The 17055-nt window shown below is 39.3% G+C and overlaps 1 pseudogene; it reads left to right on the forward strand.

Annotated features, from left to right (window-relative positions):
- On the forward strand, positions 1 to 6745 carry LOC105043007 (receptor-like protein EIX1; annotated as a pseudogene).
- Positions 6746 to 17055: the final 10310 nt, after the last annotated feature.

A 17055-nucleotide genomic window follows, 5' to 3' on the forward strand; every position in this document is an offset into this window, starting at 1 on the left:
AAGTCTGGCATGCGAAGAAAATTACATTGCAACTGCGCCTGTGCAATTCCTCCGTTATAAATCCTGAAAGACGTTGGTCGGCGGCCTCCATGCAACCTCTCATATTCTATCCTTTCCGTTTCAATTTCTTCAGGCTGGTCGTAGGACTTCCTCATATGGCCAGTGATCGATACAATAGGAGATCCTCATTATGGAGCGTGTCATGCTGATAGGGTTCCTCCTGTGCATAGAAGTCATCCCGTTCTGCCTCTGCCTGGGCAGCGAAGATGGCTCCAAGGTGGGGGGCACTTGCATAGAGCATGAAAGGAGAGCTCTCCTTGCCATCAGAGCAGATATCTATGATCCTGGTGAGTGGCTCTCTTCTTGGACGGGCCAAAACTGTTGCCAATGGAGGGGTGTTGGCTGTGACAACACCACCGGTCATGTGGTAAAGCTTGACCTCAGATACCCATCTGGTTATGATCTGGTTTATGGAACTGGAAAACCCCCTGAACCAAGTAAGGTAAATCCTTCTATATCTGGCTTGATACATTTGAGGTATTTGGATTTGAGCATGAACAACTTTTCTTTTGCATCCATCCCTGAGTTCATTGGTTCTCTAATGCACTTGGAGTACCTTAACCTCTCCAAGGCTTGGTTCAGCGGACCCATTCCTCGCCAGATTGGAAATCTCTCGGGCCTGCGCTATCTAGATCTTCAGGGTGGGTACCCTTTCCTCGACAAATGGAGTGCGTACCCTCAATATTATCCAATAGCTCTACGTGTTAATGACCTTCAATGGCTCTCCGGAATCCTCTCTCTGCAATACCTGGACTTGAGTTTTGCTCACCTCTCCATGGCATCAAATTGGCTTCATGAAATCAATATGCACCCTTCTCTGTTAATCTTGAAATTGCGTAATACTGGACTTCCTGGTATTCCTTCTACTCTACAGCATGTAAACTTCACTTCTCTCGCCGTGCTCGATCTCTCTTACAATGCTATTTCTGCCGTCCCCCATTGGCTACTTAATATTAGTAGCCTTGTTCAACTTGATCTCGAAGGTTGTTTATTTCATGGGAGGTTATCAATTGTAGCAGATATGTTGGAGAATCTCAACCATCTAAAGCATTTGGATCTCTGTCGGAACCAAATTGCTGGAGGCATTTCACAATCTTTGTGGAATAATGAGCACCTGGAGTATTTAGATTTATCTGAAAACCAAATTACTGGGAATGCTGCAAAAATGTTTGGGAATCTTAGCCAACTGACGTTCTTGGCATTGGTTGGCAATCAAATTAGCGGTGAAATTTCAGAAAGCATGGGAAATCTTAGCCATCTAGAGGCTTTATATTTGTCTGAAAATAGAATTAGCGGAGAAATCCCAAAAGGCATGGGGAACATCCTCAACTTGGAGGAATTGGATTTGTCCTATAACCAGATCAAAGGATGTATACCAGAAGAAATATTGGAGAATTCTAGACAACTGAGGCGCTTATATTTGGGAGGCAATCAAATTAGCGGAGAAATACCAAAAAGCATGTGGAACCTCCTTAACTTGCAGCTATTGGATTTGTCCTCTAATCATATCAGGGGATGGATACCGGAAACTATTGGAAACTTGGTTCACTTGCAGCTATTAAATTTGTCATTTAATAATATTACCGGGCAAATACCAGAAAGTTTGGGCAAGTTATCTGAACTCGAAACGTTGGATTTGTCTTCCAACTCCTTCACAGGATACTTGACTGAAGTGCACTTTTCCAACCTCACAAGATTAGATTTTTTGGATCTATCTTACAACTCCTTGGACATAATCTCGAGTGACAGTTGGATTCCGTGTTTCAATGCTTTGTCTATTTATATGAGCTCTTGCCATGTGGGACCTAAATTTCCGGCCTGGCTTCGAACCCAGACAAATTTGTTTATGTTGCGCCTAAATGAAGCTGGAATTTCAGACAAGATTCCATCATGGTTCTGGAAGATGGATATATATTACCTCAATTTATCGCATAATTGTATGGAAGGACAGCTACCAAGTTCTCTAGGGAGACATCTTTATGCATATCTTGACCTGAGCTCCAATTGCTTTCTGGTCCGATACCAAATCTGAAGGCTCAGTACATGATTCTCTCCAATAATTCTTTTTCTGGACCCATTTCCTTGAGCTTTTTGAAAAGCCCTATAGTACTCTCTTTATCCCACAACCATTTAAATGGAAGTATCCGCAGTTGCGTTTTAATCAGACTTACTTGAGGGTCCTTGACCTCTCCAATAATGAGTTATCTGGAGGATTTCCAGATAGCTGGATTTGCAATTGGACTTTTTTAGAGGTTCTTGACCTCTCCAATAATGAGTTATCTGGAGGATTTCCAGACTGCTGGAGTCCACCACATCTAAGAATCCTTGATGTTCCAAAAAATAGAAAAGTAGAAGATACTTCCAGCATATTGGCATATCCTATTGAACTCCAATCTTTGCACATGAGAAATAATCGATTATCTGGTAAATTTCCTTCCTTCTTGAGACTCTGTAAAAAACTGGTTGTTCTTGATCTTGGTGAAAATAGATTCTCGGGCAACATACCCACATGGATTGGAGAAAGCCTCTCATCTCTAAGAGTACTTCGTCTAAGATCGAATTCTTTTAATGGTAATATTCCAATGCAAATATCGAGTTTGTCTTCTCTTCAGGTTTTGGACTTAGCATGCAACAATTTTTCAGAAAATCTGCCATCATCCTTTGGAAATTTTTCTAGAATGGCTGAGATACAAGAAAGAAGCCGACCGATGCTAGGTATGATCACGCTGTCATTTTACCATGAGAGTCTATTGATAATTACAAAAGGATTGGAACTTGAGTACACTAGCGTGCTTTTACTGGTTACAAGCATTGACCTATCACATAATAATATTTCTGGAGAGATCCCTAATGAAATGACAAATCTTCATGGATTGCATTTCTTGAACTTTTCTGAGAATCATTTCATTGGAAAAATTCCAAAAAATATTTGTGACATGAGGCAGTTGGAATCACTCGATTTATCAATGAATTATCTTTCTGGCCAAATTCCCCAAACCATGCTTGCTTTGAATTACTTAAGCAATTTAAACTTATCATATAACAACTTGTCCGGAAGAATTCCATCTGGGAACCAATTTCTGACCTTCAATGATCCCTCCATCTATATCGGCAATCATTATCTTTGTGGACAGCCCCTGCCAGAATGCCCTATTAATGCATCTGCACATAAAGAGGAGGAAGAAGTAGATGAAGATGACTATGAGACGATATGGATTTATGGCAGCTCGGCATTGGGATTTATCATTGGATTTTGGGGTTTTGTTGGCATGATGCTAGTCAAAAAGGATACCAGGATTGCTTATCTTCGATTCCTTGACAGAATATGTGATTATGTTTATACAGAATCAGCAAAAAAAATTTGCCAAGTTGAAGCTTGTATGAGGAAGAGCAGCCACAAGCATGGCTAAGCAGTTGCAGATGGTGCTGCGATTGTAGTACGATCTCTCTTTATATATCTGAATGATGGTGGGTGCACCTTCAATCTAAATATGTATGGATCAAAACTTAAGAGCTTTTTGAATTATTATTCCTTTTGTTGTTTTGCTGCTTGTATATTGTTCACTATCTATATTTACTTCCATTTTGCTTATAAATAAAATAATATCTAAGAATCGGGTGTTTTTGCTTTTATGTCACATTCTTTATACAATGGTAGTAAAACATCTAATGTCACACAAGATGCCCTATCTACAAGAAGACAAACATAAGCACCTCAAGATTATCTGCATGATGCAATAAAAAAATTCATTAAATAGACTAAGATGTATCTATTATAGCTCCATGATGGAAACTATTTTTAGTTACTCTTTCAATGTCCATCACTTCTTTTTAACTTTATTCTCATAATGAAATACTAAAAAGTCAATATATGTATCCAGACCCTATTTCTAAGTTCCACCTAATCAAAAATGGGAGAACCTTGGTGATTGGTGGAAACGAAATGTTTTTATGGGAGTTAAATCCTGATAAAATGAAAAATTAAAAGAATGACATAGGATATGAGTGGGCCGCCAACTAGCCCAAGTTCATCAACTTTCTTTTGTTGAGAATAGGAAGTATAGGTTTTATCATACCCTTACTCTATATTTGACCAAATCCTAGTTCTCAGAAAAATAGTAAATAAATAAATCAAAATAAGAAAGAAGAAGAGGAGAAGATTAGCATAATATTCTTGGGTGGGAGAGACATGTAAACAACATCATTCTGAAGCCAAATTTGGTTTATAGGAAAAGAATTCAAAGATTGGTTTTCTTATTTCTAGGAAATAAGTTCTTGGATAATGAGCCAATTCTTCAGTTTGGATAAGCCATATAATGTCAATATAGACTTAATTAAAATCAAATTGGATGCCAATATACCTAAACCCATATTTATTTTATTTGACAAATGCAAATACAGATATGGACATTTGCTGAATACAAAAATTCATATCTATATTTATTTTAAATGAATACGAATAGAAGTGAGATATTGGGAGTATGAATATAAATATAAAAATAAATCAAATAAATAAATTTTATAATCATAGAATTAAAGATATTACTAAGTAGATAGCAAATCAAATTAATAACATATCTATATGGTCATGTATTTTTTTAAAAAATTGATGAGTGCAATATAAAATTAAATAAGATTATCAAATAGAATTAGATATTTGGATATGCATTGGATAGTTGTCTATCCATATCTATTTTTCTTTAATGGATATAAATATAGATATAGATATTAGTCAAATACTCAAATTTTAATCCATATTTTGATTGATTTGGATAAGAAAATACATCTAGATGGATATTATCCAGTCTCTATCACCCATGTCTCTAGAGAGTAAAATAAATCTTATAGCACATAATCTACTAAATTTTTTATAACAAATATTATTATTATTATAATAGTATATAAATAAAAATTGAGTAATATTAAAATAATGTTACCACCAGTATAATTAGTATTATTATTGGTACCATATTACTATAAAATAATTATGCTTATAATAAATTAATATAATGTGATACATAATACTTGATGCTGTATAATTTATAATTTCTACAATTATGATAAAATAGAATATAAAGTATTATTCAATGATAGTTATACTATTAATATAATAATGCAAATATTTACATTATAATAAATATTAATCTTCTATTAAAATATAAATATTGTTGTTGTGGTTTTAATAATGTGGAGGGCACCAATAGTCCCACATGATTGTGAGTCAAGGGAGACTCGCACTTATAAGGAGGAAAAAAATTTTCTCACATGAGGTGCTTTTTAAAAGGCAAAATCGTGAGGTCCATGGGCCAGAGCGGACAATATTTCACATGACAGATCGAGCTCTGATCTGCAACAATGGCACCCCAGGTAGGGGTTGAGGTCCGTCTCGGTTCTCTGGGGCTGAGGTCCATCTCAGCTGACTGTGGGGTTCTCGGACTGTATACATCGGAGTCTCCCTTGACTGGTGGGCTCTGTTGTAGTTCTAATAATGTGGAGGGCACCAATAGTTTCAGAGTCAAGGAAACTCCGCTTATAAGGAGGAAAAATCTTTCTCACGTGAGGCATCTTTTAAACTGCCTTTTAAAGGACAAAACCTTAAGATCTATGGATTAGAGTGGACAATATCTCATATGACGAACCGAACCATTATCCGCAACAATTGTAATAGTGCTTAAAAGTAATGCCAATATAAACAATATAGCATATAATATAATACTTTAATGATCATATTTTAATAACTATATTTAGCCTTTATCTCAAATTAGCTATGGTGGGCTATGTAAATCCTTTTTCTCTATTCCATTTTGTTTATGTTACACTTTTTAAGAGAGTTTTATCCGTACTTCTTTATTACTTCTTTTTATATGATTTGTGATCTATCTATGGCCCTTTTTCTTCCTACGTGTATCAAATTACTATTTAGTAACGATGCATCTCTTTGCATATACATATCCAAACCAATTCGACCCGCTATGAATTTATTTTGTCCTCACATTTAAAGATTGATCACTCAAGGCTCCAAATCAACAGTAGTCATTTGCTCGAAATCATTTTTGAGCAGCAAATAGTAAAAAAGAGAGGACAAATGAAAATGCCCACTTTTTTGGATATGTAACGGAGGGAGCAAAACCTTCCCCCAATTAGTTGAATAATGCAAGAATGGTTACGAAAAAGAAAGAGGTAAGTGGTTACAGGAAGGGTACGGTGAAGATCATAGCATCAAAAGAGAGGCGCAAGAGAAGACCAGATGAAATTCTATGGCCGCTCAGATTTCCTTTGCAGAGCACAACTTTCCCCAAATTTATATGGTCATGTATTTTTTTTAAAAATTGATGAGTGCAATATAAAATTAAATAAAATTATCAAATAGAATTAGATATTTGGATATGCATTAGATAGTTGTCTATCCATATCTATTTTTCTTTGATGGATATAAATACAGATATAGATATTAAATACTCAAAGTTTAATCCATATTTTGATTGATTTGGATAAAAAATACATCTAGATGGATATTATCCAATCTACTTTCACCCTATGTCTCTAGAGAGTGAAATAAATCTTATACCATATAATCTGCTAAATTATTTATAACAAATATTATTATTGCTATAATAGTATATAAATGAAAATTGAGCAATATTTATATAATGTTACCACTAGTATAATTAGTATTATTATTGGTGCCATATAATTACTATAAAATAATTATGCTTATGATAAATTGATATAATGTGATACATAATACATGATGCTGTATAATTATAATTTCTACAATTATTATAAAATAGAATATAAAGTATTATTCAATGATAGTTGTACTATTAATATAATAATGCAAATATTTACATTATAACAAAATGTTAATCTTCTATTAAAGTATTAATATTGTAATAGTGCTTAAAAATAATGCAAATATAAGCAATATAGCATATAATATCATACTTTAATGATCATATTTTAATAACTATATTTAGCATTTATCTCAAATTAGCTATGGTGGGCTATGTAAATTCTTTTTCTCCATTCTATTTTGTTTATTTTACACTTTTTAAATGACAGTTTTATCTAATTCTTCCTTATTACTTCTTTCTATATGATTTGTGATCTATCTATGTCCCTTTTCCTTCCTACGTGTATCAAATTACTATTTAGTAATGATGCATCTCTTTGCATACATATCCAAACAAATTTGACCCGCTATGAATTTATTTTGTTCGCACATTTAAAGATTGGTCACTCAAGGCTTCAAATCAACAGTAGTCGTTTGCTCGAAACCTTTTTTGAGCAGCAAATAGTAAAAAAGAGAGAACAAATGAAAATGCCCACTTTTTTTGGATATGTAACGGAGGGGGCAGAACCTTCCCCCAATTTGGTGAATAATGCAAGAATGGTTACGAAAAAGAAAGAGGTAAGTGGTTACAGGAAGGGTACGGTGAAGATCATAGCATCAAAAGAGAGGCGCAAGAGAAGACAAGATGAAATTCTATGGCCACCCAGATTTCCTTTGCAGAGCACAACTTTCCCCAAGTTTAAAAGTGCGAAGAGTTTTTGAGAGGACTGCTTTGATGGAGGAACTTCTCTTAGAAAAATTCCTCTCGTGCCAAATCTCCCTGTAGAGCACAGTGATGAGCTGAACTCAGGACCTTCTCCAGCATACCTTGATTTTTCTGCATCTCCATGTTGTCCAGTGCATGAAGGTTCAGCGGCCATCCAAACAACTTACGCTGAAGGTATTCTGCTTGAATTTGGTAGTTTACACTGAATTCTTGCACATGCTCCACTAATTAAAGATAGAGACAAGGTGTAATGCAAATTGGATTCTAATGGCTCCTTTACAACAGCGTCCTTATATAACTTCATCAACACAAGAGGCATCAAACGCAGGTTTGCCAAATCCCTCTGGAGAGTCAATGTGCCACTCAAAGTTAAGTGCTTTCTTTGGTTGTGCAGGAAGAAAAGATTGAATACTCGTGAGCTGCTGCGAAAGAAGAGCGGACAGAATCGAAGATAAGCAATCCTGCGAAAGAAGAGCGGACAGGACCTTCTCAAAGTCTCTGCAACTAGTTATTCTGATGCTTTACGCAGCCTTCGCTTGGGTTTGCTGGAATGAAAGGAACTAGAGAATTTTTCTTAGCAAAGGTAGTTTGATTCCCTCTACTGCCGCAAAAGGACTCAACACTCTTCATTGAGTGGTCTATCATGTGTAATCAGAAGCTGCATCCTCCTTTTGGAAGGAGCTCGAACAAGATAGGAAATATTTCATTACCGTTACAGGATCTCTAGTTGACCCGAGAATTCTTCAATCCAGCAGGTGGTTCAATTGTCCATCCGAAAAATCCTGAAGTGATGCCCATTCAATTTACTATAGAAGTAGTTCTCTCAGTGTTATGTCACTGAGATCGGAAAATTATGTTTTAGATCCCATTGGTTCTCTGTTCTTCTTTAATAAAGCTTCAGGTGGCTGAGGTCTTCTCAGCCTCCTATTCAATCAAAAAAAAAAAAAAAAAAAAAGACTCATGCTGAAGGTAAAGATGTCACGCCCCGAACCCAACACCCGGGTCGGATACGTGATGGCCGCACACTCCTTAGAGCAAGCCCTAAAGAATATGCAAGGCCAAAATAAATATTACAACCTTAACATCCATAACAATTAATTTCAAATATAATTCATAAAATCTTGCATAATTATAATTTAAATTTCTTCAATTCTCTGATCAGATACTATGACACTCTATTTATCCTTCTGCTCACCCGTAAATCCAAGCCATAGCCAATCTAAGTCATCCTGTAACTCTGAGAAGAAAAAGAAAGATGAAGGGGTGTGAGCTTTACAGCCCAGTAAGAATTCCCATATCACACTGATATAGTACTATAGTCTGAAAATAAGGATAAGCAGTAAAATATAAAATCTCATGTTCAATGTCCAGAATAATGCAAATATTCATAAATTTTCTGTCTTGTTAAAATAGATGCATCATCATATGTTAATAGGTGAAACACTTTTGTTCAACAATTGTTTCATGCCTTATCTTTTCTTTCTCTTTTCATAATCACATGATTTTTAACATTTTCTTTCTGGCTCTGGACTATCCAAGTCTATATCTCAGTCATCATCCGGATCGAATCCACTTTAAAAAGTCTTTCAAGACTGTCCCAGGATGAGCTCCTGGCCGGCTGTCCCACGTACCAAAGCCCGTGAGAGGCTGTCCCAGGAATAAGCTCCTGGCGGGCTGTCCCAGGCATGAGCTCCTGGCCGGCTGATCCACCTGTAAGCTAGTGGGGCTGTCCCAGGCATAAGCTCCTGGCGGGCTGTCCCAGGCATAAGCTCCTGGCCGGCTGTTCCACATGACAAGGCTAGTCCATACCGTATATCTTTTTCTTTTCATTTAATCATTATGTATTGATTTCATCAAATCAATTCTGTCTTGCATTATGATCAATTCAGATATGTCATATCCATATAATCATGCCATCAATCTCTGATACATATATATTGACATAACATACTCATGCTCAAAATTAAATAACAGTATATAATAAATTCATCGATCTCAAATCCGACGATGCAAGACCAACAGTAAAATAGCATATATATAATAGTGATCATGTACAGGGATTCTTACCTCTACCGGTGACTGATCCAAGCACAAAAATCAATGTTCTTCTTTTATTTATGAATTTCTTTAACAAAATATTCCACTCGATATCATATGCAGACAATCATCTCTTCATAACCCTGATGAAATATAAAAATCATATATAGAGAAAATTATCGATAATCGATCCTAATAACACAGATCGAGGACCTCTCTTAGGATTAACCAAAATTAGGACTTGTCTATGTATCTGGATCCTCCACTGACCATAAGACTTCTAGAGAGAGAAAATTCATGAAGAGAGAGAAAATCTAGAGAGAGAAAGTGGAGAGAGAAACCTTCTATCCTTTCGATGAGGCAATCATGGTCGAGATCATCAGAGATCCTATCAGGGTGACTCAATATGAATCAAGTGTTACAAATTTTGAATAGGATCGAACTGGGATCAGATCTATCGCACGAATTTCGGAGCAACCTCAGATTATCTTATTTTCATCTTCAAGTTTATTCTAGGGTTCATGATGCAATCAGAGAAGAAGAAAAGATCCCAGAGAGACAAAATTCGTAAAGAGAGAGAAAAATCTAGAGAGAGAATCTAGAGAGAGAAAATATAGAGAGAGAAGGTAGAGAGAGGAGAGAGAAAAGAGAGAGAAAGAAGAGAGAAAGGAGAGAGAGGAAAAATTCTCTCCTTCTTCTTCTTATTTTATTTTATTTTATTTTTTTATTTTTTTCTTTCTCTTTTTCTTTTTCTTTTTTCTTTTCTTTTTCTTTTTCCTTTTTCTTTTCTTTTTCTTTTTCCTTTTTTCTTTTCTTTTCTTTTCTTCTTCTTCTTCCTTCTTCTTTTCTTCCCGCGGCCTCCCTTGGCTGAAACAGGGGAGGACCATGAGGTCCCCCCCCTCGGTGGCTCGGGCTCCGGTGGCTTGGCCGGAGATCCGACAACGACCGGCGATGGGGTTCGACCGACGGTGGCCAGCAGCGAACGGCCGGCGGCAGGGTTCGGCCGGGGAGAATCAAGAAGAGATCGAAAAATAGGGAGATTCTTTCGCGACTGATTTTCGGCAAAGACGGTGGCCGGCGGCGAGGCTTTGGGCCAGGGGAGAAAGGGAAGAGGGAGAGGAAGAAGGGGAGGGGCTTACCTTGCTCCGGCGGTTGAGAAGAGCTCCGGCAAACCCCTTTTTCTCATCTAAGAACCCGCGGATCCTCTTGGAAAAATCTCTCAAATTTCTTAAAAATCTCTCCAAAACCAATTGCAGAGACATAAGGGAGGGAAAGAGGGTTTTATAGGGGAGATTTTCTACCTCTGATCGGACTCTATCGGTCCGATTTCATCGTAAACGGAGAGGAAGAAGACTTCGGTTAGGAGTCTTCCTCCTCCTCTGTTTTTTTTTTTTTTTTTTAATTCTGGGTTATTACAAAAGAAGCTGAAGTTTGAGAGCATACCAAAAGACTGAAAGGGCACTTTGTACTTTTTCCCCTCTTCCTTTCTTCCATGTAATTCTTGAATCGCAAATACAAAGTTATTCACACATGGCGTTACAGCTAAGGATTGGGTTTCTTGAATTAGCAAATAACACCATCATATTTATGGCTTTGTAATTCATTCTTTAGTTTGAGCCGTATATTTCTGCCATGGGTACAGGTTGCTTAGAAAGCACTAAAAAGGCGTACCATTGGCTTGATCATCATAAACTCAGTCTAGAGCTGCACTCCAGAATGTCAACCAACTTGTTGATAGGATGCATTAAGAACCACCCTACAATGTATCAGCTGAATTTCCTACAATGTGTCAGCTGAATTTCCTTCAATTCCTTGGTGTAAACCCTTCTCCACGCTGCAGGGAAAGCTAATCCAATAATGTATATTCTTTTGTCATCGGATGCCATTATGCTAATGAGACATGTCTGGAGGGATACTCTGTGCTTATTTCTTAGCATATGGGACTATAACACACATCGGATTGACAGCGAAGGGAGCTCGCCTGGTTCATAAAAGGCACATACAAAACTTTCAATTTATCTTAGTTCACCATTCCTCCCAGCCAATGTCATCCTCATCATCGCCCGATGCATAGCTTCGACATTTAGATCAGCCAGTTCGTGTGTCGAACTTGAATAGCCCATTTATTTATTATAGTTAAACATGCATGGTTCATGTCAATTTACTGACACCATTTTGAAGATTCTGGTAAACTACAAGAGTCCATTTAGCATAAAACTATAATATAAAAAAAATAAAACATGTGGGTATGGACAACTTAGGATACTGAGATGACACATTTATAGCCTCACTCTAAAAGAAAAGGGAAAAACTGATGGAATCCGCATCATGTCTCTGTATACTGATTTCTTCGACGTTTCCCCCTAGATAAAAGAATTAATGCTTAAATAATTTATACACTTATCATACAAGTTTGTAAACTAAAAATTTAAAAACAAATAATGTAGATGCTTAATAACATCGTAAAATAAGAATCCACTGTGACAAACGATGAATGCTTAAATAAAAGCTAGAGGAGATGAAAGGAGGCAGGCTGCTAGGGTGAAAGGAGAGTGATTTGTTAGACGAGGGTTCATTTCACAAAAAGCTATTTTTGGCTTTGCAGGATGTAAGTGTGCTAGAGCTCACAATAAGAGAGAAAAATACACAGCGCACCATCAAGGTGAGGCTTCTTCACATGCGCGCATAAATTGGCTGATGAAGATGACAAAATGTCTGGAATATTATTTTAAAGAAATAAAATGCTCTGTTCTCACATTTCCATGGATATTAAAACTTCAAATTTGATAGATCAAATAACCCATTACAACAAGCAAAGGCATAACAGCTGCTTGTTATATTTACATGTCATATATTTTTTTCGCTTATACTACCTTAAGGCATAAAAACTAAAACCAAAGGCCGGAAGACCCATGTGATAACCAGCATATGCCGCTTAACATGAGTGCAGACCAGTAGTAATTCAAGAGCCAGATTGCAACTATCCTTATATTTTCTGAGGAGAAGTAAACTGTTCTACTTGACCACAAGACCATCGGTCTTTGTCATCTCGCCGGAATTGCTTCCAGTGTCACTGGAAGGACTGCTATAAAGCTTATGGCAGTTGCTGAAATCTTGCTAAAGGGTGTTTGGTCGTCTCTTCTGAATTCTAACGATAGTATAACAGTGAAATTTCCACTATGCCACCTCACTTGCAGGACGATCTGTAGGGCCGATAAAATATGACTCGATCCGTCAATCCGATCCATATTCGACCCATCATAGATAGATTTGAATTTAGGTTAAATAGATTTGGATCATAAACAGATCGACCAATATAATCCGTTTAATATTTGGATCGAATTTAAGTTTTAGGGATCTGATTTATTTTACCTGTTTAACCCGTTTAATATTTAGATTTACTTGAGTCAGATAAACTATTTAATCTATTTAACCTATTTAATATCTGTTTAATCAGTTTCTGATTTATTTAGCCCGATCTGTTTAACTTATTAAACCCATTTCAAACCTATTTAAAACCTATTTAACTTGTTTTTGATCCATTTAATCTAACATGTTTAACTCGTTTAACCCATTTAATCTAATTTATCTAGTTTAATAAATAGATTAAATGGGTCGGATCAAATTATTTATTTAATAAATAGTTTGGATTTGAATTGATGATTTTCTGACTCGACCTGCATTAATCTAATCCGCATGTGATCCGATCCGATCTAATTTCCATCTCTATTGATCTGTAGAGGTGATACTTATTTATGATGTAATGGGAGCACAACTACAAGTTAATGTGATTGTGTTGATACGGGAGATTGGCATGCATCAGAGGTACGTAGCAGCGTACTCCTTCATCTTCCAGCTGGTTGACAAAATTCCTCAAAAAACCTCTGCTGATAATCGTGCATTCGGGCAGAGAGCAACACACAAAATGGGAGGCAACGATGGATGGGCAGAGGGTTGCCATACGAGCATGCGGTGGACGACTCTGCCACCTACAAACCCAATGACTGTCCAATGCAAACTGGCTATGCCTGGTTAACATTGGTTTGGATTGTTGGAAAAGTTATATGTCGATGACTAAAAGAAAAAATATTGAAAAAAAAATGAGGGAACAATATACTTAAATTATTATATTTTTTTTCAATTTATTTTTATGTTCATATTTTATTTTTATTTACTAAAATATAAAATCAATAAGTGTTAAAAATATATATATTGGCTCGGCGGGGTGTATAATTTTATATTTTTTGTTAGGATAAGTCAACCGACCTCCGACTCTGACTCTACATCAGCCGACTAAACATATTGCACCGACTCATGGTCGGCTGACTGACCAATAGTCGGCTACTACTGATGAACAGCAAACAACTTGAATAATCTCCGACCTAAGACCTTTGGTATCTCAGAATTACTTATCGATGATCGCTCGAACCTTCTACCGACATATCAATATTACGGACATATAATCGGCTTATCTGCTTAATACATCCTAATCATTGTAAACAGTTATCAACTACGTATTACGGCAATTAATAGAAATTAACGATCTACTAACTCCACAATAATAGTCTGATAATTTAGCACCATAAAAAGTGGGATCATGTGCTCGACGGTTACATCAAAATCATTTATAAAATGAGGATAAGTGAATAACACCAGTAAGACACTTCTGAGCCAAAGCTCTGCTACTCTGGACATTCAAATCTATTGTTCACCAATTTTTTCTCTGACTTAAGCATTGGAGGGTCTCCACCAGACACAATTCTGATCTGTGAAAATATTATTTTGCAGGTACTTATCACCAGCGACAGGCGACAGGGAGTTGACTACAACAGATTGACATGCCAGGAAGGGGGGAAGATCACACTCAATCATGTCAAAAATCAGAGCCCTACATTCAACCGGATCGACAAGACATTCTTCCTGTCGGGATGATGCTCCTCCCCCACCTCCGGTAGCCGAGTCTAGTTCCTCACATCCTGTGGTCACCACAAACATCTAGATCGTTGCACTTATGCAGTAAATAAAAATTTTGACAGAGGTAGTCCAAAGCCTACAGTAGCAACAAACCCAGCAGCAGCAGCAGCTACCAGCGGAACACCGGTGGCACAGTCGGTGCCCTCTAAGCACAGCCACCATCCTTCGTAGCGATCACCTTCTTCCTCCCCGAAGTGACTGTCCCGACGATCTCATCGAGACAGACAACCGTGTTCTTGGCACTCTCACCGTGCCACCCACCATTCACAGCATTCTCCTTCTCCTTCCCATCTGTACAGTATGTTAGGATTTGACACCTCGAGATTCAGCCCACATTGAGCCCACAGCGAGGTTCGCGGTGAAAAACGGAGTCCAACGAGACCAAGATCACCTGAAACGGAGCTCGGATGGAGGAGATACGAGCTTTTGAAGTTGGCACGAGAATCGAGGCGGTGGAGGACTGCCGGCGACCGGCGGCGGGCGGCAGCGGCGTGGCCGCAGGCGGCGGCGCACGGGACGCGCGTCCCAGGCCCGCGTGGGATGTGGGACCCAGGCCCGCGTGGGACGCGCGTCCCAGGCCCGCGTGGGATGCGGGACCCAGGCCCGCGCGGGACGCGCGACCCAGCGGCCTGCTGGCCCTTGCCCCGGTCCACCGTGGACCGGGTGGTCCACGGCCTAGCCTGTGGACTGCGTGGGCGTTTCCCACGCGTTTCTCGCGGTCCACGGCCCTATTTCGTGGATCGGAGCGCGATCTAAGGGCCGAGGACGCTCCTGGTCTTGATCCGACGGTCAGGAGGGTTTCTTGGCTTTGTTAAGGAGTCCTAATCCCTTTCTAATCATGCTTTAACCTATGTTTAAGCCTTTAAAAAGGCCTGAGACAAACAGAGGGTTGAGGTTTTGTGTTTCTCGCCGTACGAAGGCCGTACGGCCCCGAGGAGAGAGAGAGAAGCGGACGTGCTGTGAGAGAAGGAGCAGGAGGCTCCTGGACAGCGGTCGCCAGGCACTTCAGGGGTTCAGGGGGGTCTCCAAGAGAGAGAGAGCTTTTGTGAGGGGAACTTCATGTGAGAGAGAATTGGGTGTACAAGGGTTGAGGATGAGGTCTCCTCTTGTAAAATTTTCTTTTCATAGTGAAGTTTGCATGCCCCGTGGAGGCGAGCCCTTTTGTGGCTGATCCACGTATTTTGATTGTTTTTCCTTTTGTTTTGTTTCTTCTTTCTTCCTGCTGCATCGCGTGGTACTGAAAGGGTCTTGGGAGGTGGTGTCCTGGCCAGACATCCACCCAACAAGTGGTATCAGAGCAAGGCGGTACAAGGACGCAGATTGCAGTGGTGGTGAGCAAGATTGAAGATGGAGAAAACAGGAACAATCAAGATGGAGATCAACCAGTTTGATGGTAAGAGCAATTTCTCCTTGTGGCAGGCAAGGGTGAAGGACATGCTCATCCAACAGGGGTTGATCGATGCTCTCTTGTGCGATGAGAAGCCGACCACCATGGAGGTGCGGGATTGGAAACGGCTACAGATGCAGGCGGTGAGTACCATCCGCATGTACCTGGCGGATGAGGTGGTGATCCATGTGCTGAGCGAGACTTCCCCGACGGTGCTGTGGTCGAAGCTCGAGGAGTTGTACATGGCGAAGTCTCTCACCAACACACTTTTCCTCTGGAGGCAGTTTTACCAACTGCGGATGACTGAGGGACAGAGCGTGCAGGAGCATCTGAGCCACTTCCAGAAGATCCTCACCGACCTTCTCAGCGTTGGCGAGAACGTTGAGGAGAAGACCAGGGCGCTGGTTTTGCTGGCGTCGCTTCCTTCTTCATACGAGTCCTTGGTGACTGCTCTTCTAGTGGGGAAGAGCACTATCAAGATGGACGAGGTCACCGCGGCGATACTCCAAAATGAGGTTCTCAGGAGGGAGAACCCAGCTTCGAGCTCAGGTGTAGTAGCTCAGCTTTGGTGGCTTCTGGAGGTGCAGGAGGCGGTAGACGGAGCGACAGGAGATCGCAACGAGGGCGGTCTAAGTCCAGGAGGGACTTGAGCAAAACCAGGTGTTACCGGTGTGAAGAGTTGGGGCATCTAGCCAGAGATTGCCCTCAATTGAAAAATCGGACGGTGGCTGCTGTAGTGACGGCCGGCAGTGATTCAGATGGAGATGTCCTGGAGATATCTGACGAGGTATCTACTTCTTCCCAGCAGTGGATATTAGATTCTGCATGCCCCTATCATGTGTGTTGCAGAGAGGAGCAGTTTGACTCCCTGGAGAACAGTGAGGGCACTGTATATCTGCCGGATGGATCGAGCTGTGCGATCAGAGGCATTGGGACGGTCAGCTGGAGGACACATGACGGTGTAGTGAGGAGATTGGGGGAGGTCCGATACATACCCGATTTTAGGCAGAATCTTATCTCACTTAGCAGACTGGATTC

Source organism: Elaeis guineensis, chromosome 4 (genome assembly GCF_000442705.2).
Source record: "Elaeis guineensis isolate ETL-2024a chromosome 4, EG11, whole genome shotgun sequence".
Taxonomy (NCBI): domain Eukaryota; kingdom Viridiplantae; phylum Streptophyta; class Magnoliopsida; order Arecales; family Arecaceae; genus Elaeis; species Elaeis guineensis.